A 15,932-nucleotide genomic window follows, 5' to 3' on the forward strand; every position below is an offset into this window, starting at 1 on the left:
GATTTTTTAAAGCGAGTATTCAGTTTTATTGTAAGAAAGCATTAAAAAAATGTTTCATCTTGAACTGTTTTCACTCTTTCAGTTCACGTAGGAACGAATTTTACGTGTTACATTTACTTCGACTTTAAACCATCATATCTCGACGACGGATAAAGAATATTAGATAAAAAAATTACTTTTTGACTTGATCCATTTATATAGCTTCGTGCAAAGCTTGAACCCATTCGTACGAGTTTAAAGTGTCGAAGTGGCGCACTTCAAGAATCTCCCAGTAAAACCTTTTTCTTTTTTTTTTGTACGTAAAATCGAAACGAAGCAAGATTTTTTTCAAACAGTTAGAACTTGTCTCGGACCGAGGACCGATACACCAGTGACCGAAATTTGAGTCACTAGTTTCTCTCCAGTCCGGACTTATTTAAGGGTGATCGTTTTTGCACGTGAAATCCAAACGAGAGTGGCTGTTTTTGCACTTCAAATCCGAAGGTTGCACACAGAAATGGCGCCATTAGCAAAGCATTAATTTCAACCCAATTCAAATCTGTTGCAAAAATGAATTAAGCGATTCGCGCAATTTTTCTGGGCGCCAGCACCGGTTCGTCGTTCAAATGTTGCTTAAAGTTTACTGTAACATAGCTTCAACAAGGCAATGTTCCGGTTGGCCGTGCGGTCTAACGCACGGCTTTCCGGGCGGGAAGGAGCGCCTGGTCCCCGACACCAATCCGCCCGGCGGACTTGTGTCGAGGTCCGGTGAACCGACCAGTCTGTGAATGGTTTTAGGCGGTTTTCCATTTGCCTGGGCGAATGCAGGCTGGTTCCCCTTATTCCGCCTCAGTTACACTATGTCGGCGATTGCTGCGCAAACAAGTTCTCCACGTACGCGTACACCACCATTACTCTACCACGCAAACATAGGGGTTACACTCGTCTGGAGTGAGACGTTCCATGGGGGGTCCACCGGGGGCCGAACCGTACAATAACCCTGGGTTCGGTGTGGGGCGGCGGAAGGGTGAAGTGGACTGCGGTAGTCGTCGTGGGGTTGTGGACCACTGCGGCTGCGGCGGGGACGGAGCCTCTCCGTCGTTTCTAGGTCCCCGGTTAACATACAATACAATACGATACAAGGCAGATGTTCGAAATGTCAATACGAATGGCGTCTGGTCCGGGCTAAACTAAAAACTTTTCACTTCGTGTTCCTAGCTCAAATAGGAGCCGAGCACCAAGACAGCCCCAAACAACGATTCTACGCGCGGCTTTTGCATGCGTAGCGATAAATGAAATGTCCTGTAGCTATGGCCGCCCGTCGGGTAGACCGGTCGCCTGGTGCAAGTCTTTCGAGTTGACGCCACTTCGGCGACTTACGTGTCGATGGGGATGATATGAAGACAACACAACACCCAGTCCCTGAGCGGAGAAAATCTCAGACACAGCCGGGAATCGATATCGGTCCCCTTTCCATGGCATTCCGTCGCGCTGACCACTCAGCTATCGAGGCGGACTACGTAGAGATGATACTCTGCTGGCCATTAAAATTGCTACCGAGCGAGGTGGCGCAGTGGTTAGCACACTGGACTCGCATTCGGGAGGACGACGGTTCAATCCCGCTTCCGGCCATCCTGATTTAGGTTTTCCGTGATTTCCCTAAATCGCTCCAGATAAATGCCGGGATGCTTCCTTTGAAAGGGCACGGCCGATTTCCTTCCCTAATCCGATGAGACCGATGACCTCGCTGTTTGGTCTCTTTCCCCAAACAACCCAATTAAAATTGCTACACCAAGATGAAATGCAGATGATAAACGGGTATTCATTGGACAAATATATTATACTAGAACTGGCATGTGATTACATTTTCACGCAATTTGGGTGCATAGATCCTGAGAAATCAGTACCCAGAACAACCACCTCTCGCCGTCATAACGGCCTTGATACGCCTGGGCATTGAGTCATACGGAGCTTGGATGGCGTGTACAGGTACAGCTGCCCATGCAGCTTCAACACGATACCACAGTTCATCAAGAGTAGTGACTGGCGTATTGTGACGAGCCAGTTGTTCGGCCACCATTGACCAGACGTTTTCAGTTGATGAGAGATCTCGAGAATGTGCTGGCCAAGGCAGCAGTCGAACATTTTCTGTATCCAGAAAGACCCGTACAGCACCTGCAACATGCGGTCGCGCATTATCCTGCTGAAATGTAGGGTTTCGCATTGATCGAATGAAGGGTAGAGCCACGGGTCGTAACACATCTGAAATGTAACGTCCACTGTTCAAAAGTGCCGTTAATGCGAACAAGAGGTGACAGAGACGTGTAACCAAGGGCACCCCATACCATCATGCCGGGTGAAACGCCGGTATGGCGAGGACGAATACACGCCTCCAATTTGCGTTCACCGCGATGTCGCCAAACACGGATGCGACAATCTTGATGCTGTAAACAGAACCTGGATTCATCCGAAAAAATGACGTTTTGGCATTCGTGCACCCAGGTTCGTCATTGAGTACACCATCGCAGGCGTTCCTGCAGAAAGGAACGCCTGCGATGGAGCGTCAAGGGTAACCGCAGCCGTGGTCTCCGAGCTGATAGTCCATGCTGCAGCAAGCGTCGTTGAACTGTTCGTGCAGCTGGTTGTTGCCTTGCAAACGTCCCCGTCTGTTGACTCAGGGACCGAGACGTGGCTGCACAGCCATGCGGATAAGGTGCCTGTCATCTCGACTGCTAGTGATGCGAGGCCGTAGGGATCCAGCACAGCGTTCCATATTACCCTCCTGAACCCACCGATTCCATATTCTGCTAACAGTCATTGGATCTCGACCAACGCGAGCAGCAATGTCGTGATAAGATAAACCGCAATCGCGATAGGCTACAAGCCGGCCTTTATCAAAGTCGGAAACGTGATGGTACGCATTTCTTCTCCTTACACGAGGAATCACAACAACGTTTCACCAGGCAACACCTGTCAACTGCTGTTTGTGTATGAGAAATCGGTTGTAAACTTTCCTCATGTCAGCACGTTGTAGGTGTCGCCACGGGCGCCAACCTTATGTGAATGCTCTGAGAAGCTAATCATTTGCATATCACAGCATCTTCTTCTATCGGTTAAATTTCGCGTCTGTAGCACGTCATCTTCGTGGTTTTAATGGCCAGTAGTGTAGCAGCGTAGTGTGTGTTGCGGGTGTGTCGCAGCGAGGGCCGCCAGCTAGCTGGAGCCAGCTGCCCCTGCCGGGATGCGACGCCCAGACTGAAATGCGGCGGCAGCGGCGGTGGCTGTCGGCCACGCCCACCGCGGCGCTATTGATCGCGCCCCCCCTCCGTTCCCCTTCGGCCCCCACCTGCGGCTCTGGCGTACTACTACGCCGCGTCCTTGCGTAAACACAGCGCACTACGCCGCCGCACAGATATGTACGCTGACGAGCCAAAACATTATGGCGGCCGCACATCGCCGGATTGAGCGCACGTGACGCGGTAAGGGAAGCATGCCGGGCGGAAATTATTTAATCCGACAAACTCTGGGTGGTTGCCTGGGACATAGACCATACTTCATGCTTATTATCCGATGTATCCTTCCACGGCCGGTACTGATTTCACTTGAATGACAGGCTGCGGTCGGTGTATAGAACTTCCTCGTAACGTTTCATCTCCGACTGCGGGAGACATCTTGAGAACTAAAGCGCCAAAGTGCAACAAGAACTCGAGAGATCACCGTGTATTTAGGAAGCGCAGCCCACCCGGTTGGGTCTTTCCCATTAATTTAATAGAATATCTCAAAAGTTGATGTTGTTTATTACAAATAATGCATTTTCTGCAATTCTTGTTGCAAAGTCCAAAGAGTTGACTGGAATGTTTCACCAGAGGCCAGAAATCTTACTGGACTGCCAAGTTACACACTGAAAGTTTTTTCTGTTGAGAAACTTCCTATGAAATGTGGCTACCTCTGTGTCTATGGACGGGCTCATGTTTGTATCTCGCAGATAAATAGTTTTTTCAGTGATGGTGAGCAGCTTCGAAAAAATGTCGTCTTCCATTCGAATGAAATTACGAAATTCGATATTGAAATCTTAGTGTCAAAGTTCGTTATTTCGGAGTGTTGCCAGTCAATGCAGCATCGAGAATGTGGATATTATGCAGGCACAATCTGACATTAGACCCTATACCCAAACTATATTCAGTTTAAAAACGTAAATGGGATGAAAATTCAATTGAATTAAGGAGAAACTTCTATTAGTATGTATCTGAGAGCCCGCCCGGTAGGCCGTGTGGTCTAACGCACGGCTTTCCAGGCGGGAAGGAGCGCCTGGTCCCCGGCACGAATCCGTCCGGCGGATTTGTGTCGAGGTCCCGAGAGCCCGCCAGTCCGTGGATGGTTTTTAGGCGGTTTTCCATCTGCCTCGGCGAATGCGGGCTGGTTCCCCTTATTCCGCCTCAGCTACACTATGTCGGCGATTGCTGCGCAACCAAGTTCTCCACGTACGCTTACACCACCATTACTCTACCATGCAAACATAGGGGTTACACTCGTCTGGTGTGAGACGTTTCCTGGGGGTCCACCGGGGGCCGAACCGCACAATAACCCTGGGTTCGGTGTGGGGCGGCGGAGGGGTGAAGTGGACTGCGGTAGTCGTCGTGGGGTTGTGGGCCACTGCGGCTGCGGCGGGGACGGAGCCTCTCCGTCGTTTCTAGGTCCCCTGTTAATATACAACACAATATAGGAAGCGTAGAAGCACCACAGTAAAAAAAAAAAAGGCATCAAATGGATGTAAACAAATAGAGCCCACCTCCACGTGGCGGGACATGGGCAACGGTGTGAGTGGGGACGGTGGTGGTGGGGGTGGTGTTACTTTCAGTCACACAGGACCCCGGACCCAGTCATGGCGACTAAGTGGCAACATACGACTCACCATAAGAAATTAGGCGGTGGGTCATAAAAAATAAGGAGATAGTGAAAAAAAAAATGTACACATGACGTCAGCGAAGAGATCATCTCTGGTAAAGCCAACATTCCTAATTGAAAGTAATCGATCGTCATTCTCACAGTGCACCGTCATCGAGTAAAACAGAAGTGATTTCTGTCGTTCCCCAGGGTAGTGTTATAGGCCCTTTGCTGTTCCTTATCTATATAAACGATTTTGGAGGCAATCTGAGCAGCCGTCTTCGGTTATTTGCAGATGACTCTGTCGTTTATCGACTACTAAAGTCATCAGAAGATCAAACAAACTGAAAAACGATTTAGAAAAGATATCTAAGTGTTGCGAAAAGTGGCAGTTGACCCAAAATAACGAAAAGTTTGAGGTCATCCACATGAGTGCTAAAACTTCGGTTACACGATAGATCAGTCTAATCTAAAAGCCTTAAATTCAACTAAATACCTAGGTATTACAGTTACGTAGAACTTAAATTGGAAGGAACACATAGAAAATGTTGTGCGGAAGGGTAATCAAAGATAGCGTTTTATTGGCAAGACACTTAGAAAATGTAACAGACCTACTAAGGAGACTGCCTACACTACGCTTGTCCGTCCTCTTTTAGAATACTGCTGCGCGGTGTGGGATCCTTACCAGATAGGACTGACGGAGTACATCGAAAAAGTTCAAAGAAAGGAAGCACGTTTTGTATTATCGCAAAATATGGGAGAGAGTGTGACAGAAATGATGTAGGATTTGGGCTGGAAATCGTTAACAGAAAGGCGTTGTTCGTTGCGACCGAATCTTCTCAGGAAACTCCAATCACCAACTTTCTCCTCCGAATGCGAATATATTTTCTTGAAACTGACCTACATAGGGAGGAACGATCACCACGATAAAATAAGGGAAATCAGAGCTCGTACGGATAGATATAGGTGTTAATTCTTTCCGCGCGCTATACGAGATTGGAATAGTAGAGAACTGTGAAGGTGGTTCGATGAACCCTCTGCCAGGCACTTGAATGTGATTTGCAGAGTATCCACGGAAAAAAAGACGTTGAAATTCAGATTTTATCTAACCTAAGAGTTGTTCTTTTCTGTTAACTGTGGTATTTTTACAAATCTCTATAGCCTCTGTACATGCGCACATGATAGTGCGATGTTTTCTCTCTGAATTTTATTTCGTGATCACCTTGTTGCTAAACATGTCCCGCTACTGCTGATTTATCCGTATGTCGCAGGCGGCAGTAATTAACTAGTCAACTACTACAAGAAGTTGTATATACATCCGGTGTAGCCAAAGGATGGCGTATATCTTTTTCCGATCTTAAACATTCCTGTATCTTCTTGGTAGGTCTGTAGTTTCCACACCGTAGTTGCTCAAAACGTTCCCAGTGCGGTCTGTAATCTTACTGAAGAAGGGAAGGAAAACTTATCGTTAGGCGGCCATAGTCCCTCGTTGATCCTGATTCTTCCCCTAGGGCGAAGTGCTCGATCTATCTCCTTTGTTAGAACAACCAGTCTTTTCGAATGTCGATCGAAATATTGAATCTCATGTTTTAAATAAGTCGGTTCGCAAATTTTGTGCGTAGTGTATACCAAGATTTTTACACGCCTTTTTTGTCTGGGGTGGTGGTTATAATCTATATTAAGGTAAGTCAGTATGTGTGGCTTTTCTGCATCCTGTATGGTCCAATTCCCCGTCCCCTCGCTTGATAACTGACACATGCAAAAAATTCAGTTCACCATTATTCTCTTAGTTAGGCAACGGCCTTGCCGCAGTGGATACACCGGTTCCCGCGAGATCACCGAAGTTAAGCGCTGTCGGGCGTGGTCGGCACTCGGATGGGTGACCATCCGAGTCGACATGCGCTGTTGCCATTTTTCGGGGTGCACTCAGCCTCGTGATGCCAATTGAGGAGCTACTCGACCGAATAGTAGCGGCTTTGGTCAAAGAATACCATCATAACGACCGGGAGAGCGGTGTGCTGACCCCACGCCCCTCCTATCCGCATCCTCCACATGAGGATGACACGGCGGTCGGATGGTCCCGGTAGGCCACTCGTGGCCTGAAGATGGAGTGATTTCTTTTATTATTCTCTTAGTTCATTGAATTTTCGGACTGATACAGTTGATACGTATCAGGAAGGCGTTTAACTCGTATGCACTGTGCACTCTCCTGGGAGTCCCTATTTTACAAAGACATCAAGTCTACTTACAGCAGACAATAATTCTTAATTCTTTAGTACCAAGAGACAACTGCATTAATACGATACAGTTACTTCAAAAATGGCACCAACCAGTCTGTTGCGTCTAAGACGTCAAAGACAGCGGAGTATCCTCAATTTCTCCTGCCGCAGCTGCTATCCGGGCAAACATATCCTTTTCTGATTCGACAGGGGTTTTGTAAACAGTCTTGCGCATCTCTCCCCACACAAAAATTCCGGAGGGGTCAAATCAGGTGATCGATTAGGCCTCGGTGCAGGACCACCTCTGCCAATCCTCTTTTCTGGCAGCAGTCGGTTCGAGAATCTTTGCAAAGGACGACTCAAATGTGACGGCTATGCTGGAACCACATGCGCTGTCTAGTAGCTAGTGGCATGTCATGCAGCAACTCTAGCAGTGCTCTCGCGGAAAAATTGTAATAATGCCTGCCATTTAACGGCCTAGGTAGGAGGTACGACCCAACTAAACAGCCACCAACAGTTGCCCTCACATTCACGTAGAAGCGCACTTCATGGGCGCGAGTAAATGTGGCAGGTGGATTAATCTCCTCCCAGACACGTGAATGGTGGATGTTGAACGACGTCGCTTTGTAGTAAGCACGAACCATGATGAGTGTACGTACTCAAAGTGCATCGCTCCCTTAGTAAACAATCAAGATCATCGTACGCACTCCAGGAGCATCCCACCTTTAGTAAACAAGTAGTGTGCTAGGTCAAGACGTACAACTAAATGTGAATGTTAAACAGCCATTACAGGTGAAAAGTGTAGCCTCTATCCGTACAATAAGAATAAGTGCAACAACAGATCAATATAAACAGGGTGTATACGCTCCCCGACAACCGGGAAAAATCGAGAATTTTTTAAAGTCCCGAGAATTTTTTTAGAGTCCCGAGAATTTTTTTAGAGTCCCGAGAATTTTTTTAGAGTCCCGAGAATTTTTTTAGAGTCCCGAGAATTTTTTTAGAGTCCCGAGAATTTTTTTAGAGTCCCGAGAATTTTTTTAGAGTCCCGAGAATTTTTTTAGAGTCCCGAGAATTTTTTTAGAGTCCCGAGAATTTTTCATTGCTTTAGTTTTCAGTTAAATTTTCGTAATTTTGGCTGGTAAGAACTGCTACTCTAACAAAGAATTTTACATTAGCCCTCTTCAGCCGAATAATACAGCAGAAGAAAACATTAATCGAGAGAGTACACCAAAATAAAACTTTAGGTGCAAAGGAAATGCGCCATTTACAACAACAAAACACAGTGCACTCAAAAGCGTCTGCCGACAGCAAAATGTATCAAAGGCTTTAGGACGACGACTGTATTTTATAAGTCGGCCGAAGTGGCCGAGCACTTCTAGGCGCTACAGTCTGGAACCAAAAAAATGGCTCTAAGTACTATGGGACTTAACATCTGAGGTCATCAGTCCCCTAGAACAGAATTACTTAAACCTAACTAACCTAAGGACATCACACACAGCCATGCCCGAGGCAGGGTTCGAACCTGCGACCGTAGCGGTCGCGCGGTTCCAGACTCTAGCGCCTAGAACCGCTCGGCCACACCGGCCGGCCATGCCTCGGGCATGGATGTGTGTGATGTCCTTAGGTTAGTTAGGTTTGAGTAGCTCTAAGTTCTAGGGGACTGATGACCTCAGAAGTTAAGTCACACAGTGGTCAGAGCCATTTGAATTTTTGTATTTTATAACAACAAACTGCTTTCGATGAGCGTGACGTTATAACTGTTTACATTTTTAACAGGTCACGGAAAAATATTGCGTTACTTTCAAAGTAAATTTCCTTTTTGCACAAGATGAATTATGTTACGTGTGAGAATACGCGATGAATTTCTTAAATCATGGAGCCAATTAAGCCTTATTTAAAACTTTACTGGCACATTTCTGTTTAATATATCTTGAAGGGTAAGAGATACTAAAAAAAGGCGAATATTATATGTGAAAGCTTAGCTTTTCTTGTTTCTGTACTGTGTGTATATTAATACAAGGGTAATCCCAAAAGTAAGGTCTCCTATTTTTTTTTATAAGTGCAATGACCTGTTAATTTCTACAATAGTTTACATCAGTTTACAGCTTGAATATTTAGCTGTTTATCTAATCACCATTTCTGTCGATGCATTTTTGTAGACGCTGTGGCAGTTTTTGTATGCCCATGTTATACCAGCTCGCCGCCATGCTGTTCAGAAACTCATGAACCTCTTCTTTCACCTCGTCGTCGGAGCTGAATCGCTTTCCGGCCAAGTGTTCTTTTAACCTAGGGAACAGGTGGTAGTCACTGGGCGCCAAGTCAGGACTATAGAGAGTGGGTGGGTGATTATGTTCCACTGAAACTGTTGCAGGAGAGCAACGGTTTGCCGAGCGATGTGTGGGCGAGCGTTGTCATGTAGAATGTGTGCGCCCTTGCTCTTGCATTCCTCTTCTCCGGTTGTGAATTGCCCGTTTGAGTTTTTTTCAGAGTCTCACAGTATCTATCAAAGTTAATTGTGGTCCCAGCGATGCAGCTCCGCCGACGAGGTGAAAGAAGAGGTTCATAACTTTCCAAACAGCATGGCGGCGAGCTGGTACGACATGGGCATACAAAAACTGACACATCGTCTACAAAAATGCATCGACAGAAATGGTGATTATGTCGAAAAACAGCTAAATGTTCAAGCTGTAAACTGATGTAAACCTTTGTAGAAATAAACAGGTCTGCGTACTTACAAGAAAATAGGAGACCTTACTTTTGGGATTACCCTCGTATAAACCGTTAACTTTTCCTATTTGTGTGTTCGCACTATCTAACAGTGATATTACTATTGAATAATTACATCACGTGTCCTATGTTCTGAATATCTACTGTCATTGGCTCGCGAGGTCACGTGACGTGAGCTACGGCAGAAAATAGCGCCACGCAGTCTCGAGTTCAGTGCTTCGGAAGCTACCGTGCTGTATTTGATGGAATTCGTATTTATACTTCCGATACACGAAAATATCCAGTGTACACGTTGCCGCGTATCAAAGATCGTTCCAAAACTTGTCGTTTGTTTTGTGGGTTTCGTTTCCCAAAGTGGCGGCAAGTTCTACGCTAGTGTATAAAACTTTTACCATTCAAAGGATTTGTAAGATTTACAGCTCCGAGGGAAAATACACTATATGATTAAAAGAATCCGGACGCCCCCAGAAACATATGTTTTTCATATTAGGTGCATTTTGCTGGCACCTACTGCCAGTTGCTCCATATCAGCGACCTCAGTAGACATTAGGCATCGTGAGAGAGCAGAATGGGGTGCTCTGCGGAACTCATGGACTTCGAATGTGGTCAAGTGAATGGGTGTCACTTGTGTCATACGTCTGTACGCGAGATTTCCACACTCCTAAACTTCCCTAGGTCCACTCATTCCGATGTGATAGTGAAGTGGAAACGTGAAGGGACACTTACAGCACAAAAGCGTACAGGCCGACGTCGACTGTTGACTGACAGAGACCGCCGACAGTTGAAGAGGGTCGTAATGTGTAATAGGCAGACATCTATCCAGACCATCACACAGGAATTCCAAACTGTATCAGGATCCAAGTACTATGGCGGTTAGGCGTGAGGTAAGAAAACTTGGGTTTCATGGTCGAGCGGCTGCTCATAGATCACACATCATGCCAGTGAACGCCAAACGAAGCCTCGCTTGGTGTAAGGAGCGTAAAACTTGGACGATTGAACAGTGGAAAAGCGTTGTGTGGAGTGACGAATCAGGGTACACAATGTGGCGATCCGATGGCAGGGTGTGGGCATGGCGAATGCCTGGTGAACGTATTCTGCCAGTGTGTGTAGTGCCAACAGTAAAATTCGGAGGCGGTGGTGTTCCGGTGTGGTCGTGTTTTTCATGGAGGGGACTTTCACCTCTTGTTGGTTTGCGTGGCAATATCGCAGCACAGGCCTACATTGATGTTTTAAGCACCTTCTTGCTTCCCACTGTTGAAGAGCAATTCGGGTATGGCTATTGCATCTAACAACACGATCGAGCTCCTGTTCATAATGCACGGCCTGTGGCGGAGTGGTTACACGACAATAACATCCCTGTAATGCACTGCCCTGCACAGAGTCCTGACCTGAGTCTTACAGAACACCTTTGGGATGTTTTGGAACGCCGACTTCGTTGCAGCCCTCACCGACCGACATCGATATCTCTCCTCAGTGCAGCACTCCGTGAAGAATGGGCTGTCATTTTCCCAAGAAACCTTCCAGCACCTGAACGTATGGCTGCGAGAGTGGAAACTGTCATCAAGGCTAATGGTGTGGCAACACCATATTGAATTCCAACATTACCGATGGAGGGCGCCACGAACTTGTAAGTCATTTTCAGCCAGTTGTCCAGATACTTCTGATCACGTAGTGTACAGTGTCACTTGTCACGGAAAACTTTATTTTCACACATGTAAAAGCGCATTTTTAGCCGGTAACTCTGGGGATTTCTTTACTCGTCCGCGTATAAGAGGCAATACGGCCTGTAGCGGATTAAATAATGCTCCCAGCAAATTATATCGGAGATAGATATTAGTTTTGGTGTCCCATGCAACTCCAAGACTTTGTCGTCTTTAGTACATTACTGGCCATTAAAATTGCTACACCACGAAGATGACGTGCTACAGACGCGAAATTTAACCGACAGGAAGAACATGCTGTGATACGCAAATTATTAGCTTTTCAGAGCATTCACACAAGGTTGGCGCCGGTGGCGACACCTACAACGTGCTGACATGAGGAAAGTTTCCAACCGATTTCTCATACACAAACAGCAGTTGACCGGCGTTGCCAGGTGAAACGTTGTTGTGATACCTCGTGTAAGGAGGAAAATTTCGTACCATCACGTTTCCGACTTTGATAAAGGTCGGATTGTAGCCTATCGCGATTGCGGTTTATCGTATCGCGACATTGCTACTCGCGTTGGTCGAGATCCAATGACTATTAGCAGAATATGGAATCGGTGGCTTCAGGAGGGTAATACGGAACGCCGTGCTGGATCCCAACGGCCTCGTATCACTAGCAGTCGAGATGACAGGCATCTTATCCGCGTGGCTGTAACGGATCGTGCAGCCACGTCTCGATCCCGAGTGAACAGATGGGGACGTTTGGAAGACAACAACCATCTGCACGAACAGTTCGACGACGTTTGCAGCGGCACGGACGATCAGCTCGGAGACCGTGGCTGCGGTTACCCTTGACGCTGCATCACAGACAGGAGCGCCTGCGATGGTGTACTCAACGACGAATCTGGGCGCACGAATGGCCAAACGTCATTCTTTTTTGGATGAATCCAGGTTCTGTTTACAGCATCATGATGGTCGCGTCCGTGTTTGGCGACATCGCGGTGAACGCACAAGCGTGTATTCGTCATCACCATACTGCCTTATCACCCGACGTGATGGTATGGGGTGCCATTGGTTACACGTCTCGGTCACCTCTTGTTCGCATTGACAACACCTCAAACAGTGGACGTTACATTTCAGATGTGTTACGACCCGTGGCTCTACCCTTCATTCGATCCCTGCGAAACCCTACATTTCAGCAGGATAATGCACGACCGCATGTTGGTCCCATTTGGGCCTTTGTGGATACAGAAAATGTTCGACTGCTGCCCTGACCAGCACATTCTCTAGATCTCTCACCAATTGAAAACGTCTGGTCAATGGTGGCCGAGCAACTGGCTCGTTACAATACGCCAGTCACCACTCTTGATGAACTGTGGTATCGTGTTGGAGATGCATTGGCAGCTGTACCTGTACACGCCATCCAAGCTCTCTTTGACTCAATGCCGAGGCGTATCAAGGCCGTTATTACGGCCAGAGGTGGTTGTTGTGGGTACTGATTTGTCAAGATCTGTGCACTCAAATTGCGTGAAAATGTAATCACATGTCACTTCTAGTATTTGTCCAGTGAATACCCGTTTATCATCTGCATTTCTTCTTGGTGTAGCAGTTTTACTGGCAAGTAGTGTAATTTTCACCCTGTGTAAGAAGAGCGCAGACGAATGGGAAATCACTGTAGCTGCGATACGGGTCGCAGGTTGAGATACCGAATGGCGTGAACAACTTTGTCACTGGCAGACAGTTGTGGCCCGGGGCCTGGGAACCAGCGACTCCGAAACATCGAAGCTGGCCGGCTTTCGCGCGCTGCTGTAGTGAGCGAGTGGACGACAAAGTTTTGTACGTCCACGCCTCATCACATCAGGCTTGCCCGTTCTCTACATCTTCTGTGATCAGCCAGAACATTGACTACTGACCTACTGTCGAGGTAAAAGCGTCCATGCTATAGCCACGTCACAGGGCGAGGAATGACTGCTGGTCAGACACACATACGGTGCGTATCATATCAGTGAGCGTGCGGTCCTTGGGTGGAATGGAGAAGGCGCGCGATCTGTGTGATGGCCGGAGGCTCGGCTCGAGCTTTTCGAGGAGTGCTGTGGTGAGTGAGAAGCCACCTCGAGACGTTGTGGTGTTAGGAGGCCGCAGCTTATTACAGATGTCGGCTGATAGGTCAGGCGGAACTAACATCAGACTTTAATGCTGAGAGGAGTACAAGTTTGTGTGTGTGTGTGTGTGTGTGTGTGTGTGTGTGTGTGTGTGTGTGTGTGTGTGTGTGAAAGAGAGAGAGAGAGAGAGAGAATTTAACTCGAATGTTTCTCTTACTGGTTTTGCTGTGTGGAATGGGCCTTTATCATGGAGGAATATGGCTTTGTGCTGCCTTTGAGGCGTAGCGTATCAGCCGGTAGAGGACAGTATTGGATAAGGGAACTGTGATTTAGTTTTGATTGTGCCCACTCGAGTGCACTAAAGTAATAGAATGTTTTTCATAAACTATTCTAGTATTATCATAAAGTGTTATTATGTCTTTTTGTGTAGGTAAAACGTTATATGTTTTAGCAGTATGAATGATACGTGAGTGTGGTTTAAGGTTAATATGAAGATAATTGTTTAACGAGTTATGTACTGGGATTCAGTGTGGGAAGTATGGGTGTGGACAAAGGGGATTTTTGTAGAATGGAATTGTAAAGTAAGTTTATGGTAAAGGGAAAGTTAATTCCGGTATAAATAATAATAGTGAATAACTTTATGCATAAACAAAACTTTAGCATATTAGATAATTACGTCGGTAAAAAGTGCAGTCGTTAGGTTTACTATTTTGCAATTGGCTATTGATCAAAAGCGCAGACTGACGCGGGATAATGTTGTTTGGCTATTGGCTGTTGAGTAAACTGACCAGTTGTAAAGCAATATTCTTCGCGCGCCTTTCTCTGCTTGTAGAGAAGACTTAGAGTATTCTAGAGAGGAGTCGGAGCCTAGCCATGGAACAGTTCGGACGTGTGTAGTAGTAGTAGTAGTAGTAGTAGTAGTAGTAGTAGTTCCGACGGAAATGATAAGTTGCCGGATCTAGCAGTGTTTCATACATCAAAAGTGTTGTAAAGTGACGGCATAATTATTCCGATGGGTGTGTAGAAATTTCGGAATTTTGAAGTGAATTTTGTGACGAGAAAAGACATATATTCCGCATGGCGTATTGAGCAGGTCGGTGGCTAAAAACTGTGATTGCATTAGGTACCGATAGACTTAGTATTCGGCGAGCATTCTCAACCAAAAACAATACGTATTGTTGTAGCTATTACGTTTTCGGGAAATGCAACACCATAATATTGCTAACGTGAGTGAAAGGGATTGTGAGTGACTGTGTTAAGACTAGCACTGGCTTGGCAGTGATACTTGTTCACCTAAGCTTCAGAGTATATTAATTAAGGACAAAATTTCCAACCTTTCATTTCGTGTGAAAACTTTCTCCCGAAACGTAGCTTAGTGACTGTGATTGCAGCCTAGTTCACATCGAAGTACAGTAGGTTTCGCTGGGCCTCCCTACTGATGATATGCTGAGACAATGTTCACAGGTAGTTGCAGCTACGTCGTAAAGGGACGGAAGGAACCGCGCCGCCGCACCTTCTTCCGTATTTCGGTGGTTTTTCACGTAATGATCTATATCGATCATTTGCTGTTGGTAGCGATCGGTGTTAACGGTTTCACCAGGTTTTAGCTGCTCAGAATAGATGACACCCTTCTGATCCCACCAGACACAGAAAGCGATTTGGTTTTGCAGTGGATGTCGATGGTTTTCCTGGGTCCACTCATCATTTCACGACGCTAAGGATTCTCAAAATACAGTGTGTTTGAAAAAGAATTCCCTAGTTTTAATGTGTCCTAGAATCTGTACGAAGTGACATATTCTAAAAAACTTCCTGGCAGATTAAAACTGTGTGCCCTACCGAGACTCGATCTCGGGACCTTTGCCTTTCGCGGGCAAGTGCTCTACCAATTTGAGCTACCGAAGCACGACTCACGCCCGGTCCTCACAACCTTACTTCTGCCAGTATCTCGTCTCCTACCTTCCAAACTTTACAGAAGCTTGGTAGAGCACTTGCCCGCGAAAGGCAAAGGTCCCAAGTTCGAGTCTCGGTCGGGCAGACAGTTTTAACCTGCCAGGAAGTTTCATATCAGCGCACACTCCGCTGCATAGTGAAAATATCATTCTATGACATATTCTAGTTTGCGTTGTTTGATTCATCAACTCTCGAAGTTAAGCTCCCATGCAGTTGGCAGGTGTGCTTGACTTGAGACGGTACCAGTGCTGTTTTTTTCCACTGTTCCCTCAGTTCAGTCCAGGCGTGAGTGCAGAGCAACTCAGCTACAGTGTGTACTCCGCAACATGTCATTGGAACAGTTGATCGTCATAACTGCAGAATTGGGGGGAGGGGAGGCAGAGCTTCAACGTGACTCTCCCAAAGTTAATGTCTGGTGCAGTTTG

The 15,932-nt window shown here is 46.6% G+C and overlaps 1 protein-coding gene and 1 pseudogene across 1 annotated transcript in view; both read left to right on the forward strand.

The window, feature by feature from the left end:
• Positions 1–15,932, forward strand: part of LOC126427951 (proline-rich protein 2-like) — a 40,465-nt gene that overhangs the window by 14,055 nt on the left and 10,478 nt on the right. The gene's annotated exons all lie outside the window — the stretch shown is intronic.
• Positions 6,657–6,774, forward strand: LOC126428568 (5S ribosomal RNA; annotated as a pseudogene).

This window comes from Schistocerca serialis, chromosome 12, assembly GCF_023864345.2.
Source record: "Schistocerca serialis cubense isolate TAMUIC-IGC-003099 chromosome 12, iqSchSeri2.2, whole genome shotgun sequence".
Taxonomy (NCBI): Eukaryota; Metazoa; Arthropoda; class Insecta; order Orthoptera; family Acrididae; genus Schistocerca; species Schistocerca serialis.